Source organism: Brassica oleracea, chromosome C1 (genome assembly GCF_000695525.1).
Source record: "Brassica oleracea var. oleracea cultivar TO1000 chromosome C1, BOL, whole genome shotgun sequence".
Classification (NCBI taxonomy): Eukaryota; Viridiplantae; Streptophyta; class Magnoliopsida; order Brassicales; family Brassicaceae; genus Brassica; species Brassica oleracea.
In genome coordinates, this window is record NC_027748.1 from 41,988,672 (window position 1) to 42,008,112 (window position 19,441).

Consider the following 19,441-nt stretch of genomic DNA (forward strand, 5'->3'; position numbering starts at 1 on the left):
AATTTATATAAGGGCAAAATTTTATACCCGTAGAAAATTATAACACTGAAAGAAAGTGTTTATCTGAGAGAGAAGGGAAGATTGAAGTGTGTATTTGAAACGATCGAACTTGATCGTATATATAAAGAAAAAAACCTACTGTGCAAATAGTGCAGCGGGCCCCACATCATTTATAATTTCAAGTTATGCGGCGCTGTGTTCTCTGACTTTCATAACAGGTTCTCTTTTATTTATTGGTTATCTTTTTCTAGATAGAAAGACAAAAAAGAAAACGAAAAGTACTACCCTTTCCTCAAAAAAAAAATGTTTATCATATCACAAAAGCTTGTCGCAATGCACTATGCTGCGCTCCTCTTTCATTTCTCTCTTTAACTCTTTCAGTGTGGTCTCTCATGCCGCTTGTTTTCTGGAATCTCATCTATGTTGTTCAACCCATCCACGAGCATGTTTTACTACCTATTCACGAACATGTCTTGCTACTCATTTACCAGTACGTTTTGATACCCATCTACTAGTGGACAGAGCTGGTCCTAGAGTTTAGGAGACTAGAAGCAAAAAAGGCATCTCAAAGGCCTTGAACCCGGGTCGGACATATCAAACTTATATTGATGAGCTTATACCACTGACTAAAGATACATTTGCAAAATTTGTGGCCGAAATTAGTTGATAAAATATTGGTTGGATGTCATGTTTCATTAACTTGATCCAAGGGCCGGCTCTGCCAGTGGATCTTAATACCCATCTAGATTATCAACAAAGTGCTTGGATGGATTTCAGGGTTCTATAATTTTCGAATTAATCTGATGATCCAGGGGCTGATTTATTATTGGAAGGGTTGAATATATTTGAAAGGTATATTTTGTGGGTAACAGTTCTAGAGGAAAATCGCTTAGAGGCTAATTAATATTTAGGACCTCATCTTTGGCGTTATTTTGCACTTGTCTTATAGTCATCATACTTATCGTTTTCGTTACAACAGTTTGTGGAGATATCAATCTACAAAACGTGTTCAACTTTCAAGAAAAGATTGGAGTTAACTTGTACCGTCTTCCAAATAGCACTGGGGAAATATCTATTACACGGTTGATGGTGCATGTGAATAACAAGGCGTTAGATACATAGGTGACTGAGATTCACATTGCATCATTTTTTCCATGCCTCTCTATCACTGGTTAATTTACTATAACTATGCTATGTGGGGAATGAGCTTGGTTTAGATGATGGGATAGTGTATGTTATTTTATCTACCTTCACCCAGTACATTAAACACACACAATCCAGTTTGGATTTCATAGTAATTGTATTTGAAAAAAAATAAATGAAAGTTCAATAGAAAATGTAAAGAACCAATTCTTAAGGTTCATGGTAGATTTGAAGAGAATTCCTCATACATTTATTTATTAGATATGTACGTCGAATGTATTGATTATTATAATATGATAGATTTGGAAATGTTTGTTATCAATTTAAAAAAAAAAATATTGTTTTGACGAATGGAAAAAGTATATCATTTGTGTAATCCAAATTATAGTGGAAGAACAAAATTTTTAATATTCCGACATAGTCTTATCTCTACATTTTATATAGTGATATAAATATAGTTATTTTTTTAATTTTTTTGTTAGTAGAGTTTTTATTCCATTTTTTAAAATGACTTTCTGTATATGTATGGTATGGAAATAATTATGTTTTTATTATTGTATAAGTAAATTTTGTGTTCCCTTTTTGTGCATTTTAGATAAAGATTCAAATAATCATGAAATTTAAAGAAATTTGTTTCTATCAACTTTCTTTATATTTCTTAAAAATCTAAAATGAAAGAATTAGACAAATGCATTAAAATCCTCTTCAAATCATTTAAAATATTTTAAAATCTATTATTTATGTCTTCACTTGAATTATTTCATAATCAATTAAATTTTTGAATCCAATATCATCTCATGTCTAACACATCTGAACACAATTTAGAGTTTCTTGTGTGGATCTAAACACATCTTGTGTGGATTGACTTGAACATGTAACACAAGTTTTGATTTAAGGTTTCTTCAAGCTCTCTCTCTCTCTCTCTCTAAAGCAACAAACGATCTTGAGTTTTAGAGTTTCTTGTGTGTGTGGATCAGATCCACTCGAACATCTAAAAAATGGTTATCCATAATCAGCGGAAAATATTTTATCCACTCCGATTCTCTCGCTCCCATTCTCCGATCAGATTCTCCGCAGATTCCGCCGATTCTCCGCCGCAACATGGAAGAGCCGATTCTCTGCCGCAACATGGAAGACCGTTTGCGAGCAGTGGACTCTGTTGAGCATGTCCCAGATGCAAACGAACAGGTATCGAATCCTAGGGTTTTGATGAACTCGATCGTTATATGCGATTTAATTAGGTTGATTATTCGACGAACTCGATCGAGAGGATTTGATTTGATTTTCTTGTGTGGTTACTGGTTAGTGAACAATGAAAAGATGTTGATTATGCGATTTTAAGAGAGGACTAGATTTTAATCCGCGCTTTCAAAGCGCAGATTTATTTTCTTTTTTTTTCAATGGTCAAAATATTTAGTAAATGTCATATTTCATATATTTGTGTTTTATTTTATAAAAGACTTAAATTTTTTATGTGTCTTTATCGTGTTTCATTTTAAATGACTATTTATGTTTAAAAATTAAACTTTATTTTTTTAATGAATTAAGTTGGTATAACTCTGATAAATTAATTTTATTATGTGGTTAATATTTTTAATAAAAATAATTATATACTTTTAATAAAGATTTATATTTTTCAATGAAAAAATCAATTTTTTTTACGAATGCTTAAATTATATTAAGAAAAGAAAAATAATTAAGAATTGTTGAAAAAAATTATTTGAACTTGGACTCAATGGTCCAAAGGAAAAAAAAATGTGAGAATTGGATCTGATTTCTTAATCGGCCCAAATGGCCCAAGAGAGATCTGATGTGGACAGTGGGCTGGATCCGAAAAAAATGGCCCAATATAAATGTGTTATTAATATTACTTAATTGTCCTTAATGAAACATGCAATGTTAGTAAAGAAATGGCAGGCTAAGGTAAAAAGTACAATAGGATTCTGCTTTAATAGTATATATTTGATTTGATTATGAGATTATTATGGATTATTATGAGATTATTATGAGAGAGGATTTAACATGCGATCTTAAAAGAGGAAAACATGCGATTTTAAGAAAGGATTTAACATGCGATCTTATGAGATTATTATGGATTATTATGGAAAACATGCGATTTGATTATGCGAGAGGATTTGATTTGATTTTCTTATGATTTGATTTTCTTATGAGATTATTATGGGATTTGATTCACAGGAAATCAATTTAGGAGAGGTGGCCCAAAGCTTGATTTTAAGAGATTTGATTTAATACCCAAAGCTTGTTTCTCTTGTGTGGATGCAAATTCGATGTAGGCCTTTTCAACACATTTGTATGGGCATTAACCTAAAGTTTCCTTTTTCCAGGAGGTGGCAGATGTTCTAGACGTTATGGCCATACCCTTACAGCTTCCTTGTGCTTTCCGCACGTGCCGGCACATGAAAAGGACATGTGGTCTCATAGGCTGCACATTGCGAGCCTCTTTGGATGATTTACAGTTCTGCTCTGCAGATCAAAGACAGATCGCTGAGGCTAACTCGAAGGGAAGCAATGTGTTTCATTACTTCGATGGATTTAGTCCTGTAGCAGAGCAACAAGACGAGTCCTGCTTTGTTGCTATTATCAAAGCAATGAATGGTATGAATGTTGGAATTCCGACATTTGTCATAAATGTGCACCTCGAGCCTCCCTGGAAGCAGAAAGACAAGTTCTTCACAGATCTCAAGGCGGATTGGTTATTCTTCACGACGGACTTCCGAAGGATGCCCGCAATGCATGTGCTCCTCGATAACGTCACTATGGCTTGGCGTCCGTTGACTAAAAGACAGGTTTTAGTTAGTGGTGTGCCCGTTCAGAACAAAGTGACTGTACTACCTTACAACCAAAATATAATCAGCAGTCCCGTTACGAAGGAACAGTCGCTTCTGGTTCAAGGTTGGAAACTTTAACTTTATCGTGTGGACGACTCGAACAATCCGTCACTGTTCTGTCTCACAAGGGTTATATTACCGATCCAATTGTCAAAGCCACCACATCAAAAGCCAAAAAAAGAAGAAGTTGAGGGACCTGATCCTGATGCCGGAGGAGAAGGAGGAGGAGAGAAGAAAGGCTCAGGAAACAAGAGGCGTCGGAGGAATGATGCTGCTGGGATTTGTTCTGTACCGGTCTCACAGCACACTTACAAGGGTGTTGTGGACTCGCACGATCTTCCTCTTAATGTTTCCCGTGAAATTCTTCGAGAAAGTCGCATTGTAAGTGCTAATATCCATTTTAGGCAAATCATTGAAGATATATGTTCTGTTTTGAGATACGTGTTTATTTATCATCATTTGATTGTGCTGCTAAGATTGTTGGACAGTTTTGAACGTTCCAAATATCAAAGCAACAAATATAAGAGATCAAAACGAATAAGTATAAACCAAAATACTCACTAAAGTGGAAAAATAGTACATCGTTTTCATATGACAATATTTGATTACAATGTTCTAGAAGAGGATTGAACAACAAGAAGCATAATTAAATGATAATAAGATGACCAAAAGGTTAACCACTGAGAGATCTGACAGTTTTAGAGGATAAAAACTCAATAGAAATTGAAGATTTAGATGCCATCCATCTGAAGGGAAATTGAGTCCATAGATGGCAAATTGAATAACAAAAAATAGCGAGAAAACATAACCAAAATAGATGGATTTTGGGGTCATGGTCACATGCCAAGACTTTGGTGAAATTTTATATCAAAAGTCTTGAAATATCAGGCATACTATTGGCCACAAATATAAGAGAGCAAACCAAAATACTCAATTAAGTGGTTTGAAATGATTAGATTTTAATGAGTCTTGAAATGATTAGATGATTATAGGTGAATTGGAGAATTTGGTGTAATTTTTGTTAAAGTAATGTAGACTTTCAGCTAAAACTATGAAATTTGAGTTTTTTATTTAGGAAAATTGCATTTTATCCATCGGGTAGCCTTGCCAGCTAGAGTTGCATGTTCACAAAAAAAAAAAGATTTGATGATGTCAATCACATAGAGAAAGATGAAAATCGATCCCAATTATTTCTTGTAACCCACATGATCACCATCAAATTCGATTTGCATCCCTCTCACAGTTTCATAAACGCGCAATGTAATCCAACTTTTTCTGGTAACTGGATCATTCACACCAAACACTACAGATCTCTTGGAGAATTTTCGGCTTCTTTTGATTCCTAATTTTCTTTCTTGCCATTTTTCGCTTATAGTATCTGGAAATTTTAGTTGATGTTGGACAATAAGTTGGGACTATGGAGAAAAGGCTTTAAAACTAGGGTTTGACGTTTATTTATTATTACTATAGGGATGTTACTAGAAATTGATGAAACAAAGTTACATATTCGTCACTTTGTGGCATAAAGCATGAATATATATAGTGCACATTTTCTTTTAAATATCAAGAGGTGTAATCTTATGTCTTGTTTGGTTGGATTTGAGAATATCGACTAGAGGTTTGTAGCACAGTTTCATGGTTGTATGAGTTTAGAAATATTCTCATGATTAGAGTATGATTTGTTACTAGAGAGAGTATTTATACTTTGAGAGGTCTATTTTACTGGAAAAAATCTATATAAACATACGCTAATCATATTAGTCCCTCTTCTTAGACTGTAGATGGTGCTTTCCTTATCGTTGTCATCATTCTAGTTTTGATTACATTTGTTTGTGGGTAAAACAATTTGAGAAGAGTTTTCAACAATCAAGAAAACATTAGCATTAACTTTTACCGTCTTAAAAAGAGTTTTTGGAAATTGTCAATAATTTGGTTAAATATTTATGTGGGTGACAAGGCATCAAATACATCGGTAGTTGAGATACATATTGCTTGTTTTTTCCTTCCTTTATCTCACCTTTGTTAGTTTTTTTGATCAAAATTTTGACAAGGTGATTATTTGACTTTAAACCTTCTATAAAAACAAAGAAAGTAAACTGATTCTATAAGAAATAAAGTAACTTTAAAAAGTAATGCATAAAATCTGTATATGTGATGCACTAATAAGAGGGTATAGATCAATGAAAATTAATGACTCATACTCAACCTAACATACCGTATATACTAGAGCATTTCATTATTTTGATTGTTTTCAGCAGGTCCAAGACATGCACAGTTGCTGCCTTGTTACACTTTTCCACATATCAAATGAAAGTGAGGGTTTGTGTTCCAACCTTTGCCTCTGATGTTCTAACAACCCACTTTGGCTTCAAAGTAACCTGCTTCACACTGAATTCAAAGTGGATTGGCTCCTTTTCGGCAACACATTCACCTACATGTCTCTTAGTATAGATGGTTTGATACCGGTTCAATGTTAGTGATTAGATTACCCGGTTTACTTGTGTATACCAGCTAAGTATATAAACATGTAACTTAGTATTGTAAAGTTAAGTTTAATGTGAATAACAAACTACTTTCAGCTCTCTTTATTCTCTCTCGAATCTCTCTTTCGTCGATCTTCTTCATCTTGTATCAAGCTCGAATCGAGTGTTAATAATGTCTTCAATGAAAATTGCCAATACTGATGTTAAAATGATTTGGCATGGTCAAGAGAGACGATTGCCAATACATTTAGTTGGATGCCTGCAGAGACAACAATTAAACTACATTCATACAACCTCAATCTTATAGCTCAAAGTAAAAAAATAAATTAAGTAAAAAATTACTTTAGAAAAAAAAAATATAGAAATATAAAATAAATAAAAATTGAGACATATAATTCAACCATTGATCTGATCATGTCGAGAGACGAGAGTCATGTTTATAGTAACTAGAGCCGGGGTCCGCGCTCCGCGCGGATAATATGTTTTATTAAAGTAAATTTTTATATTTTGTAGTTTTAAGTATCAGATATTGGAAGTTATTTTTTGTTCGTTGTAGAATTAACCATAAAGTTTTTGTTTGAATGCGATGTGGTGATCAGTTTCTGTTTTCTAAACAATAGTAAGTTTGAAAAATATACGGTTGTTTGCATTGAAGTGTAAATTTTAAAACAGTTGACTGGCGTCGGTTTCCGTCTTGTAGTTTGATCCATGTGGAGGTATGCCATCAGGCTTAGGATAGCAGTTTATTCCTATGATATCTATGTCGCTGTCAAAGTAAAAGCGCGATCCTGGTGTGGTTGTGAGTGATAGTTTCCCTGAAAAGTGAAATATTTGTAAGCATTTAGTTAGACATAAACTTTATGTTTAGTTGATTACCTTCATGTAACCTTGGAATGATACTTGTGATGATTACGATTTAGTTTTTCCTGGTAGATATGCGATTTAACTCCCTGAAATTAGCCGCCTTCACTTGCTAAGCTGATCAACTAGGGATAGCGTTGGGGCCGGAAAATGTATGAAGTAATCGGTGGAATGTTTTCTTGAATCAGTGTTATAATTGTTGTCTCATTGATATTGATTATGTATGGTTGAACGGTAAGCCTGTACCGTCGGTTATTGGGAAGAAGATTAAAATATCTAATGTGATAAATTTTTCCATCCTCGAACCGTTGGTACATTGTGTCATACGTAGAAATAGGCACCCGCCCTTCCATTTTTTGTTCCTGTCGAGTGGTTAAAAGCAATTATTTGAAATGTTGTTGGAATAATTAAAAGTAAGTATTTTTTAGACAAACATAGATGTCAAGACAAATGAAAGTTGTTCCTAGGAAAGCATTTTTATTTGTGTGATTTATGATGGGCCACATCCTAATGATCCTAGCAATAATTGGTTGCGGTCCGAAGTTGTCGCTCTACTTGTTGTGAACTTCGGCTAGAATTACAAAAAGATAAATTGAAAACAAAAATAGAGAAAAATTGCAATTAAAAAATCAACTAAAAAAATTATTTAAAAAAATTTTATTTTGAAAACGTATAATCTAAGACTATTACTTAATTATTTTTCATTTATTTTTTTAATGTTTTTAATATTTTTTAATTAAATTTTATATATCTAGGGTATAAAGATCATTTTACCTATTAAATGAAACATTTTGGTCATTCTATCAAAACTTTCCTTCTTTATCACAATTTTTTTTTTGGTTTGTTTTTAAAACATATTATAAACAAATAATATATGGAAATAAAATTTCGGTTGTATAGGGTTTTTCGAGTTTTTGGTGGTGCTGGCAAATAATTTGTCATTGTGACTTTTATCGTTTTAAAATATAAAGTAAGTTTTAAAATATGCAATTAATATATGTTTTTTTGTATGGTTTAAAACTAATAAGATGTAAATAATGAAGAATATTAAAACTAAATATATTTATAAAACCAAATTTATGATAAACATGGTCAAACGGTTCATAATTTGTATGTTAAATTAAAAAACATCTTCTAGATAAAAGGAAAATCTACATTTATATTTGTGCATTAAATGAAAAAGGAAAATAATATGAAAAGCTGCTTTGCAAATAATAGAGTGCATTAACAACTTTTATATTTTGTTTATTAGGGTTTTGGATAAATAATTAATATTTCAATAATAATAATGTTTTCATTCAAAAATGATAATATTTAAGAATCACGATGAGATGGAGTCGGTGATTAGGGTTAGGGTGAGGATGAGTGATCTTTAGTTTTTAGAGAATTATATGTTTTAGGGCTTTTAGTATTAATGGGTTACGTATTATGTTTTAGGACATTTAGTATATGAATAATAATGGTTTAGAGTCTTTAGTATCTGAGTAATAATGGGCTGTTAAAATGGAATGCTGTGAATAACGTAAATGGGTTCCGAAATTTAATAATAATGGGCTGCGAATGTTGGTCTTTCAAGCCCAGTCCGGGATGACATGGCAGATTGATTGGTTCTCAATTTTTTTTGCCTATGTGGCACCTCTAAAAAAGCTCAAATTTAGCTGTTTTTATATAGTGGGACTAGGGTTATTTAGATATATTTCTTTTTTGGATATTAATTAATAATTATAACTTTGTTTTATGTTATTGTTTGGTATTTCTGCTGTTTGTCATTCTACTTTTCAAAAAAATTCTAGTGTTTTTTTGCTTGTCTTAGTAGGTTTAATTATTCATGTGAAAAAAAAAAAGTAGGTTTAGTTATCCTGTGAACTCTACTTCTGTTATTCCTCATTTTCATTTTTTCTCAGTTTTCTTTGATTGACAGTTTTGTTGTTTCACTTCGAAATATTAGATTTCACAGCTATATTTTGCACCCAAATTTCCTTACTACACATTCGACCAAATCATTATTTCACCTTCTTTTCATTTTCAGAAAATTGACTCTTTTATTCTATTAATCTGAAAGATTCTATATGTTGATTTGTTTATTGAATGACACTTTAAATCTCTTTGAAATTGAAAGGTGAAATCGTTGGTTTATGTTTTCTTAACTCCCTTATAAGGTAATAAAAAATATACATAGGGAAGACTATTGCATTTTGTTTCCCGTCCAATCTTGTTACTCATGTTTATATTCTCTGCTACCTCCACTTTTACGTGGCCGTTCAACCTACAATCCAAAAAGATCAGAGTATATGCTTGTGTTTAGTTTGAATTCGTAATTTACATCCTTTACTTTAATTTTCAACATTGAATTTTTTGTGTAGTTGAGTTTTTGTTTATTTGTTTCATACTTAAGTTTTGCGCATTTTTGTGTATATGTTTGTTAGTATCCACTATCCTTTTTCTTCTTTATTTTAACCCCTATAAAATTGGTAAATCATGAAAAGTAAATTATGTCATTTAGAAGTAACAGTATCATGAAAAGAGTCTAATTAGCTATAGATTTATTTAATTCTATTTAGTTTTCTTGCGCCACTGTTCTTCCAGTTTCTACACACTGTCACATATGTGCTCACAATGTTTTCATGCTCGTCAGCTATCCCTGCTTTAAAATTTGTGTGAAACTGAAACCATATTTGGAATAACAACCTATTCCTAATTTTTGAAATTTTAGTTCTTAAAAAGTATATTTGTTTTAAGATTCCTGACTTATGTCATGATTAATTTATCTTTTCATCCAGTCTCTGTCTTTTTAGGCTATTACTGTAAGAAAGCAAACATTCTAGACTTTTATTTAAGTAAAATTGTTTCAACTGTTCGTCTCAAACATTCAATTGTTTGTCACCTGCTTTTCTTGGCCTTCTGCTGAAACAATGCTCATATGGAAGAGTGTTACTCTCTCCTGGATGCGCCACATCAGCGCCATGTCAGAAAGTTGCTCATCCTCGAGGCGACACGTGTCCCTGTTTTTGAAACTCACCGTTTCATTTAAAGATAGACAGAAGAAAAGTTGGGCTTTGTGTTAATCTTTATAATTAAAGCCCAAAACTGAGCGGTCTTTTAGTCTTCATCTCTTTCACGGCGTGTTCTTCTTCGATAACTGATACCTAAAAAAAATTCTTCAGCAATCTCCCACACTTTCAATGGTGTTTCGAGGGATTTGGATGATGAAATCGAGATGAAGAATCTCTTTGTTTATCTCAACTCGCGTCCTTTAGTCTTCTAATCTACTCAACCGAAGCCGTCGGAGTTACAGATCCAGCGTCATTATCGTCTTCTTAATTCCATATACCGTGCTACCTAAAGCACGATCTGAAAATGATTGTAAGTTATCCCTCTTCGTGGCGGTGTTTTTCCACCTATAAAAAGGGTAAGCCAACTGATGAATCCAAATCTCTCCAGCGTTTTAGAAGGTTCCAAGGTAGTCACAAGTAACAGTCTTTTCTCTTAGTTCTGCAATTCACTATTTTTTTTTCATTTTGCTAAACAGAGTGATTCTTATTGCAGAAGCGCCACAGTCTCGCAGAGTTAGTATGATATTATGGAGAACTTTTTTCAGAAGACTGAAACAGCGCAGGGTTTTTAACCGGAAGCTGAGTCCCTATTTTTTTTTCATTTTGCTAAACAGAGTGATTCTTATTGCAGAAGCGCCACAATCTCACAGAGTTGGTATGATATTATGGAGGATTTTTTTCAGAAAACTGAAACAGCGGAGGCTTTTTAACCGGAAGCTGAGTCTGAACATGTGTCAGTTGATACATAGTTGCAGGAGACGCTAACCAAAGTAGTTGAGCTGCTTCCCCAGCTATGGAAACTCGCTGATTCGTCGCTTGATGCTATTTTGTCTTATAGACGAGCGCTTCTCAAACACAGGAAGCTTGAATGTTGATGATTTGAGGGTGGCTTGAGTGTTTTATGGTGATATATATATATATATAATATTCTATTTGGAACTGATATATAGTTTATAGGGGAATTGTATGTTCATTAACACTTTCGTTCATGCTGCTGCGCAATAGTTTGTGTACACCTGCATCTGTAACTTTTAGAAGCTACCACATATTAGGTATTTAGAACATATGTGAAGACGACCGAAAGACTTGCATCAACAGCTTCGTGGTTAGACAAGTCTGGAGACCGCAAAAAGGCTTACCTGAAAAGTATGTCTCTATATTCTGTGCTTGACTCTTTGAGCATTTACTTCATTCGTAAATGCTGATCAAGAGACATCATTCTTGCTTTTCTTTACTTGATTAATAACCATCTGAATATATTTCCAGATATCCAAAGGAACTAGAGAAAATCAGGCTTGCGAAGCAGACATGACTAGAAAAAACAAGGTAATACAAGAAGGATAGATGAAACTTTTGTTGTTGTCTCTTTGGTGTCACTTTGATTTGAGTGGTTTCTGGTTCCTAACAAACTTCAAGTTGTGATTTGGTTTTATTAATTAGAGAGTTTGCTGTATGAACCGATGATTGAAGCGATGTATGAAGAATAGTTCGGTGATGCAATATAGCTTAAACCAATATCAGGATATCTTCAACAGCTTTCTTGCTGAGTTTTTTGAGCTCTGATATTGTAAGCCCTTATCTCACGAGAAAGCAAGAAATATTAGACAGTTTGTCAAAGTGAATGTTGTATGCTAATGCTGGACGTGAACTGCCGTGATTTACTTCACGAGATATGTAACATATTTTACTATGTGGTAAGTGTGAGGGGAAAACATTTATTTATAGTATAACAATATGGAGTAGTAGATTTCATCTATACTTTCAAAAACCACGAAAAGTCCTAAATATAAATCTTTAAGCACTGTTACTGTTGTGCAAAGATGATTTTGTTAATGTCTTAAGGGAGTTGAATTTAAACCTTATAATTCTCTTAATTCACATATTATGAGAAATTAGATAAATTCTCTCCAAGTTCCAACAAATATGTTCTCCAGGTTTTGATTTAAGACAAAAAAAAATTAATTAACTGCCTACGATTTCACATTAAAAAAAATTTAAACTTGCAAATATTTATCCTTCACCTTACACTTTGGCATATCAGGATTGAGCTTCTTTGGACCCAAACAAAAGTTGATTCATGTAAAAAGGAAACTTTTGCTTCTTTTAATAATTAATATAATGCCATTATATGTCAAAAAAAGTTATAAAAACAAAAGAGTATAGAAGATAATAATTAACAGTGAAAAAACTAACACTTCTGTAAATTATTGAATTATTTCAGCTCCGTATGTGTTATATACATTTGAATTTGATGTGTAACTCAGCTATTGGTTGGCACGCATACATAATATAATTTATCATTGGTCACTTTTACTATTTAATTAAATAGTTTGAAGAGGTTTTTATTGTTTCACAGTTTATGTTATTTTCAAAATCCAATATAAAAAGTAAATCAATTAAAAAATTGAAAAACAAATTTAGAATATAGTTTAGAGAAATTCGCTAGGGTAGCTTTTTTAATTTATATTTACAAAAATAGCTCTCAGAGAGGAAAATGATCAAAATAAATTTTATTGAAAGACAAAAATGTATTTTTACAATATGGTTAACTAATCTTGATTTAGGGTTTAGAGTTAAGGGGTGAGGTTTTGAGGATAGGGTTTCAAATTAAAAAAATAAAAAATAAATATTAAAATTTTCAATATAAAAATGGTCTATTTTGGTCATTTTCTCTTTGAGAACTATTTTTGTGGCAAAAACTTAAAAATGTTTATTTGAGGTAATTTCCCTATAATTTATCATTCGTCAATTTTCTATTTAATTAAATGCTAAATATATAAAGATATTTTTCTTAATATTTGTATTTTTAACCCAAAATACTTATAATTTGAAACAAAATAAATATTAAACATAATAATAGATTTTCAGCCTACAATTTACTCTTACATCTCAATCACAACTTACAGAATACTACTCCCTCCGTTTCATATTAGTTGTCGTTGTAGAGGAAAATTTTCGTTTCAGAATAAGTGTCGTTTTGTGATTTCAATGAAAAATTTATTGATAAGATTCTTTTGTTTATTTTTCTATTGGTTGAAATATGGTTAGGTATATGGGTAATGATGTTTTTATTTTGAAAATGTACAAAATTAAATGTTTTATTAATATGTGTGCATGAACCTAAATCGACAACTAAAGTGAAACGGAGGGAGTAATAACTTCTCACTTATATATATAAATAATCAATTATAATAAATATAAAATGCACCACATAAGTTATTAACTTCCAGTACAACAACATGAATACTCAGAAAGAAATGATGTAATGCCGCTCCAAGAAAAAAAAACATAACTAATTATCAACATAGCATGCTTTATTTAATCTTAAAAAAACATGTATAAAATTTAACTAATATTTATATTTTTAGTTAATAAAAAAATATATTAAATATTTATTCTAACAATTTAAACAATTTTTAAATATTCATTCCGCCTATAGGGCGAACCGACCCTAGTAAATGATAGGATAAATCCTGAAAGATGGTACAATCACTGAAGAAGTGAAACCGCCTTGTGCTCTTCGCTATTCTCCTTTGAGATTGACACCATGTTCTTTTTCATGTTAACGTTTTCCCCACGGGTACACATATTGAACTCCACTTGCCCTTCGGATTCCAGGGTTTTTCCATTTACATAGCTTCTTCCTTATTCACGGTGAAACAAAACATTACACGGTGCATGTTTTTGTTATAAAACAGTAAAACCATGAGCGATAAAGCAAGGAAGTATTTGAGTAAGTTGATGAAGTAATTTAGGCTACATCGAGAGATTCAACCACATTCTTTTGATATCCCTTGAATGCTAGTTACAGCTCTGTCTTTAAAAGATTAATCACAGCTTCTGAAAGGAAATCCAAACATTAACAACGAAGTTATAGAATCAACAATGGGAATTGTTGACTCGAAGAAATAAATACATCTACTTCCTTAGCCTCTGCATATTTTAATTCAAACACAAGAGAAACATTACGTTTTCCGACGGGACGAGGTAGCTCACTTCGCCTGTGGACCAATTGTCATGCTCACGGGTTTGACGCCAGGCGGAGGCGAACTGTCCATTCTGTCACCAAATGCGGTACTGGGTGTTGGGCCTTGTCCCCAGCCCAGGTAAAGCCCTCCCGGGTGAAGTGGACCGCTGCCTAACCGGACCCAGGGGAATAACCCAAGTAAGCGGGGAAACCCTGGATTAAAAAAAAAAAAAAAAAAAAACATTACGTTTTCCTGTCATACAAAAAAATCTCTACAACTTCATTAAGTTTATTTTTATAGATGCCAAACAAAGAATAAAATGAAATCCATCTGAGATAGAGAGATTCCTGAAGGTGACGTATGGAGCCGAGACAGGAATCGCAACGAAATCGAAAGCGGCCATGACAGAAGACGAAAGCAAAGATGGGATAATTTACTGAAGGTTTTTTTGCAGTGAATTGTAGTGAAGGTCTTTTGTCGTGTGTGGCCGTAAATTTATAGGAGTGCGTTGTGGCTGGATTCAGATTCATCTGAAAGAAGAGAAGTTTTGAAGGAATTAATATGGAATTGAAGACGAAATTGTGGTTGGAATACGTTTGTTTGGAGAAGGAGATGTAATGATGGTCTGTTCACCTTCTAATATTTTTACTTTCAGACGACAATATGTTTGATGAAGGAGAAGCTAAAAGAACGATGATGACTATTGGTCTTTGAAGAACATGTCTTTGGGCTGCTATGGATTGGGTTTAGGTTAATATTACGCAAGCCCATTAAAGAAGCGATGGATTGGGTTTAGGTTAATATTACGCAAGCCCATTAAAGAAACTCAAAATAATTTTTACATGTGGAACCCACATGTGCTGAGGTGGACAGCTTTAAGTGAGAGCAAAGTGTCCTATTATAATATAGACCAGTTTTTTTTTTTCTTTATGTTTATTTATAACTATACTCTCTTATTAGCTATTAGCTATTTGTTTTTATAAATGTAGTAATTATGTTTTTAAAAATATTCACAATTTTGAAAAATGTTAATTTGTATTTAAAATATTATATAAATTGCTTGATGCATGAAAACTGTAAATACATTATAATATTTTATCAAATATTTTACATATATTTTATTTGAATAACATAAACGATTGAACTATATGCATAATATCTAATTTTGCTTTGTAATCAGAAAAACTTTATAATTAATGTGTTATTGTCATATATATATATGTGATAGTATAATATTTAGATTTAAAATTTAATCTCTATTAATATTTTGATGAACTTTAGTTAATATTAAATAGCATTTCTAAGATAATATAGAAGTAAAGTAAATACAATGAATTTAACCAATGTTATGTAACATTTTTATTTATTGAATTATTAATATTGAGAATCTAAAGTATTAGATTTATCTTCTATTTGATTCAGCTAATTATTTATATTGTAGTTAAGCTTGTATGATCGTATAATGTATTACAATATATTATTATTTATTTTTTGGTATAATAGTTCATATTTGTTTATTTTGGAGTTTCCATAAAAATTTTTAAGATCCTCTGAAAACTATTACATAATTTTGATAATTGGTTTTTCTAGTTGCTAAATGCTAACGATAAGATAGCAAAGTTTTAGATAGTGTATTCATTGCAATCTTGAGACTTTTTTCTAAATGTTCAAAATTTGTTAATTTGCATGTTTTTAGTTTGTTGATTATAATACTTAGTATATTTATTTATATTGATAAATTCATATTGATTGTTCATTCTATCATTCTTTTATGTTATCTTTCATGCTAATTTATTGTTGGTTTTCGTTATAAATTTTATTTAAAATCTTAACTGACTTATTTTACATACTTTCTTATGCTCTTTATTTTTCATCTATCTTATAAACATTGTTCTCTAAAACTTTTGTTTGACATAACTCAACATAGAGCTTCTTAAATTTTATATCGTTTTAGTTTGTTGATTATAATACTTAGATAGTATATTTATATTGATAAGTTCATATTGATTGTTTCTTCTATCATTCTTTTATGTTATCTTTCATGATAATTTATTATTGTTTTTCGTTATAAATTTTATTTAAAATTTTAACTGACTTATATTACATGCTTTCTTAGGCTTTTTATTTTTCATCTATTTTATAAACATTGTTCTCTAAATATTTTCTTCGACATAGCTCAACAAAGAGCTTCTCAAATTTTATATGTTATATGAAGTGAATCAGACTAATGATAATAAGAATTTTTCATGTAGTTTGGAATTATTCTCTAGTATATCTGGTATTTTCTGGTGTGATACATTTTTTATCTATCGGATTTTGTCTTCGACTTGTATGATTTACTTTCCATCGTAGGTTTTTTTTGGTTACATTGACTATTATTCTTCATTCACTTTAAACCCTATATTTTTGATGTGTACATGTTCATGGGGATTGTGCAATTCTTTGATTTGGATATTATTAAAGAAAATACATTTGATATTGATTTCTAATTTATTTTGAAAATACACTTTTTGAAATTATATTTTGAATAGTATATATTATTTTGTGTTCTTGCAAGTTAAAAATTGTGTATTCTTTATATTTTATTTTATTTTATTTTTATGTTAAATTTCCAAATATTTAGTATATATGAGTCATTTCTATTTTAATGATTTATTTATTAGTTTATCCTATCTGATGTTGTTTGTATTGAAATAATCAGTTTATAAGCCTATGTGTATATTTCTATTGATTTATAGCCTCAACTTTGATATAGTAAATAAAAATGATGTTTAGCATATTTTTGGTATTTTAAAAATATTATGCGAACATTTTTAATTACTTATACCTTCATCTTATACATAGTTTATGTTATTTGTGAATATTTTCATTAGCATATAACCTAAAAATATAAAAATCATGAGTAAAATTTATTTACTTATAATTTTTTGAGATTGTATTTTTTACATTAATTATTATTTTGTATTTATATTTTTATGTTAAGTTTTGGAAATATTTTATATATTAACTTAACTAATTTGATATTGGTTTCTGTTTTATTTTGAAATAAACAAGTTTTGGAAATCTTAACATTTTTTAAAATAATAAATGAAAACAAATGATTTGTCAAAATATAATTGGTTGTTTAAAATACTACGTGGACGCTTACAATAGCTTATAAACTCAACTTTTATATCGTGTATGGATTTTCATTATGAGTTAAATTAATTTACTTATAATATTTTGAAAGTCTTGCACTTTAATTAATTATTATTATTTTGTATTTTATTTTTATGTTAAAATTCGAAAAAAAAATTCTATATAAGTTCATTTATTAATAATGTTTTACTTTTGTTAACTTATCTTGTTTGGTATTAGTTATAACTTTTGTTAATTTATTAATAATAGTTAATATTACCTGTTTTAAATTTTGTATAGTTATAATTCTTTGGAAGCCTTGCATTTTTATTTTTATTTTAAATTTTATTTTAAATTTTTGAAAGCTTATTATATAATCAGTTAACTTACATATATAATTTTTTGTACTTTTGTTAGCTTTCCTTATTTGATATTGATTTCTGTTTTATTTTGAAATAAATAAAATTTTGAAAATATTGACATTTTTGAAAATATTAAACTAAAATAATGATTTTGTCATTTTATGATTAATTGTTTTAAATCCTATGTGTTTTAATTCATATTACTGAATATTTTCAATAGCATATAACCTAAACTTTAAAAATCACATGTTTTTAATTTATATGGTTCTAATTGTTTAAATATCTTGCATTTTTAAGTTAATTATTATATTTATAAGATATTTTATGTTAACTTTCCAAAATATATTATATATTAAGTTAACATATATATAATTCTTTGACTTTTGTAAATTGACAATATTTAAATTGATTTATATTTTATTTTGAGCTGTTGCTGCTGCTGCTGCATCGAATCTCCGTACATTTTTGCAAGTGAAGAAGCAAAACGAAAGGTTACTAAGGTGTGTTGCGATAGTTTGGCTTGGACGAGAGTGGGAGTTATTCAGGTGTGTTGTCATCATACTCATCATCATCGTCAACCACTTCATACTCGCAATCTTGGTCTCTGATCATTGATGTGAAAAGCAACCAGCTTTCAATTGAAAGACAAAACAACATACACAAAGACACTGACTTTAAAGCATGCTAAACCGAATCTCAATGTCAGGAGCACACACATTAGATTTCGATGAAACACTAGAAACTGGATGAGATTGATTACCAGCGCAGCCATGTAAAGACGATCGTCGACGCCTTTACCGTCGGAGGTATCATTCACTCCGGAGAGAGGAGGATCCAAAACAGGAAGAACATGCCAACCAGAGCCACTGAGAGAGAGATTCATCCGTCGACGAGAGATCAATCACGAATTTTCAGAATCGAAACCGAGTGATTTCGTCCGCGAGAGAGAGGTTGAGATGAGAGAGAGACTTGAATGTGTGACTTCCTTAGCTTAATTAAGCAATGTGTCTTATGTTAAAAGGTATTTTTTTTTTTTTTTAAATCATAATTTGACTAAGCAACCCTAATAAAAAACGCCTATAAACATGCTCTTAGATCAAATCCCCTATATATTAATTGAGAACCATTTGAAAAATTAGAACCTTCATTTTGTTTGAAAGCTTTCAAAACCATATGGAAGATAAAAGTCAAAATAATTTAACTGTGGAAACAATACTGTTCACTTTTTTCAAGAATGTGTTCGATGAAAAAAATAAGGTTTTTATGTCGTAATTTGTTTAATGTCTACTAGAGAATATTATAGTAACCTAAAATATAAGAAGTGTGTATTATTTCCTTAAATAAAAGCTACATTATTACCTAACATGATTTACATATATATGACAATTAATGATTATGAATAATAAAGATTTGATAACAATTTTTGCATTCTTCTTCATTTTTGTTTAAATTTATATTATTAAAAAAACTTTTTTTATATTATTAAAATATAAACAATCACATTAACCATATAATAAAAAGTTTAGATTTTTTCTTATATATTATATTTTGAATTTTTTTAAATGACTTTAAATTACAAAAATGAGGAAACCTTATATGTTATAT

The 19,441-nt window shown here is 30.5% G+C and overlaps 1 protein-coding gene across 1 annotated transcript in view; it reads left to right on the forward strand.

Annotated features, from left to right (window-relative positions):
- LOC106328880 (probable beta-1,3-galactosyltransferase 16) overlaps positions 1 to 5,293 on the forward strand; it is a 13,119-nt gene extending 7,826 nt beyond the window's left edge. The window contains exon 6 of the mRNA XM_013767510.1: positions 5,190 to 5,293. The gene's annotated coding sequence lies outside the window, so the exon portion shown is untranslated. The remainder of the gene's footprint in view (positions 1 to 5,189) is intronic.
- The last annotated feature ends 14,148 nt before the right edge of the window (positions 5,294 to 19,441 follow it).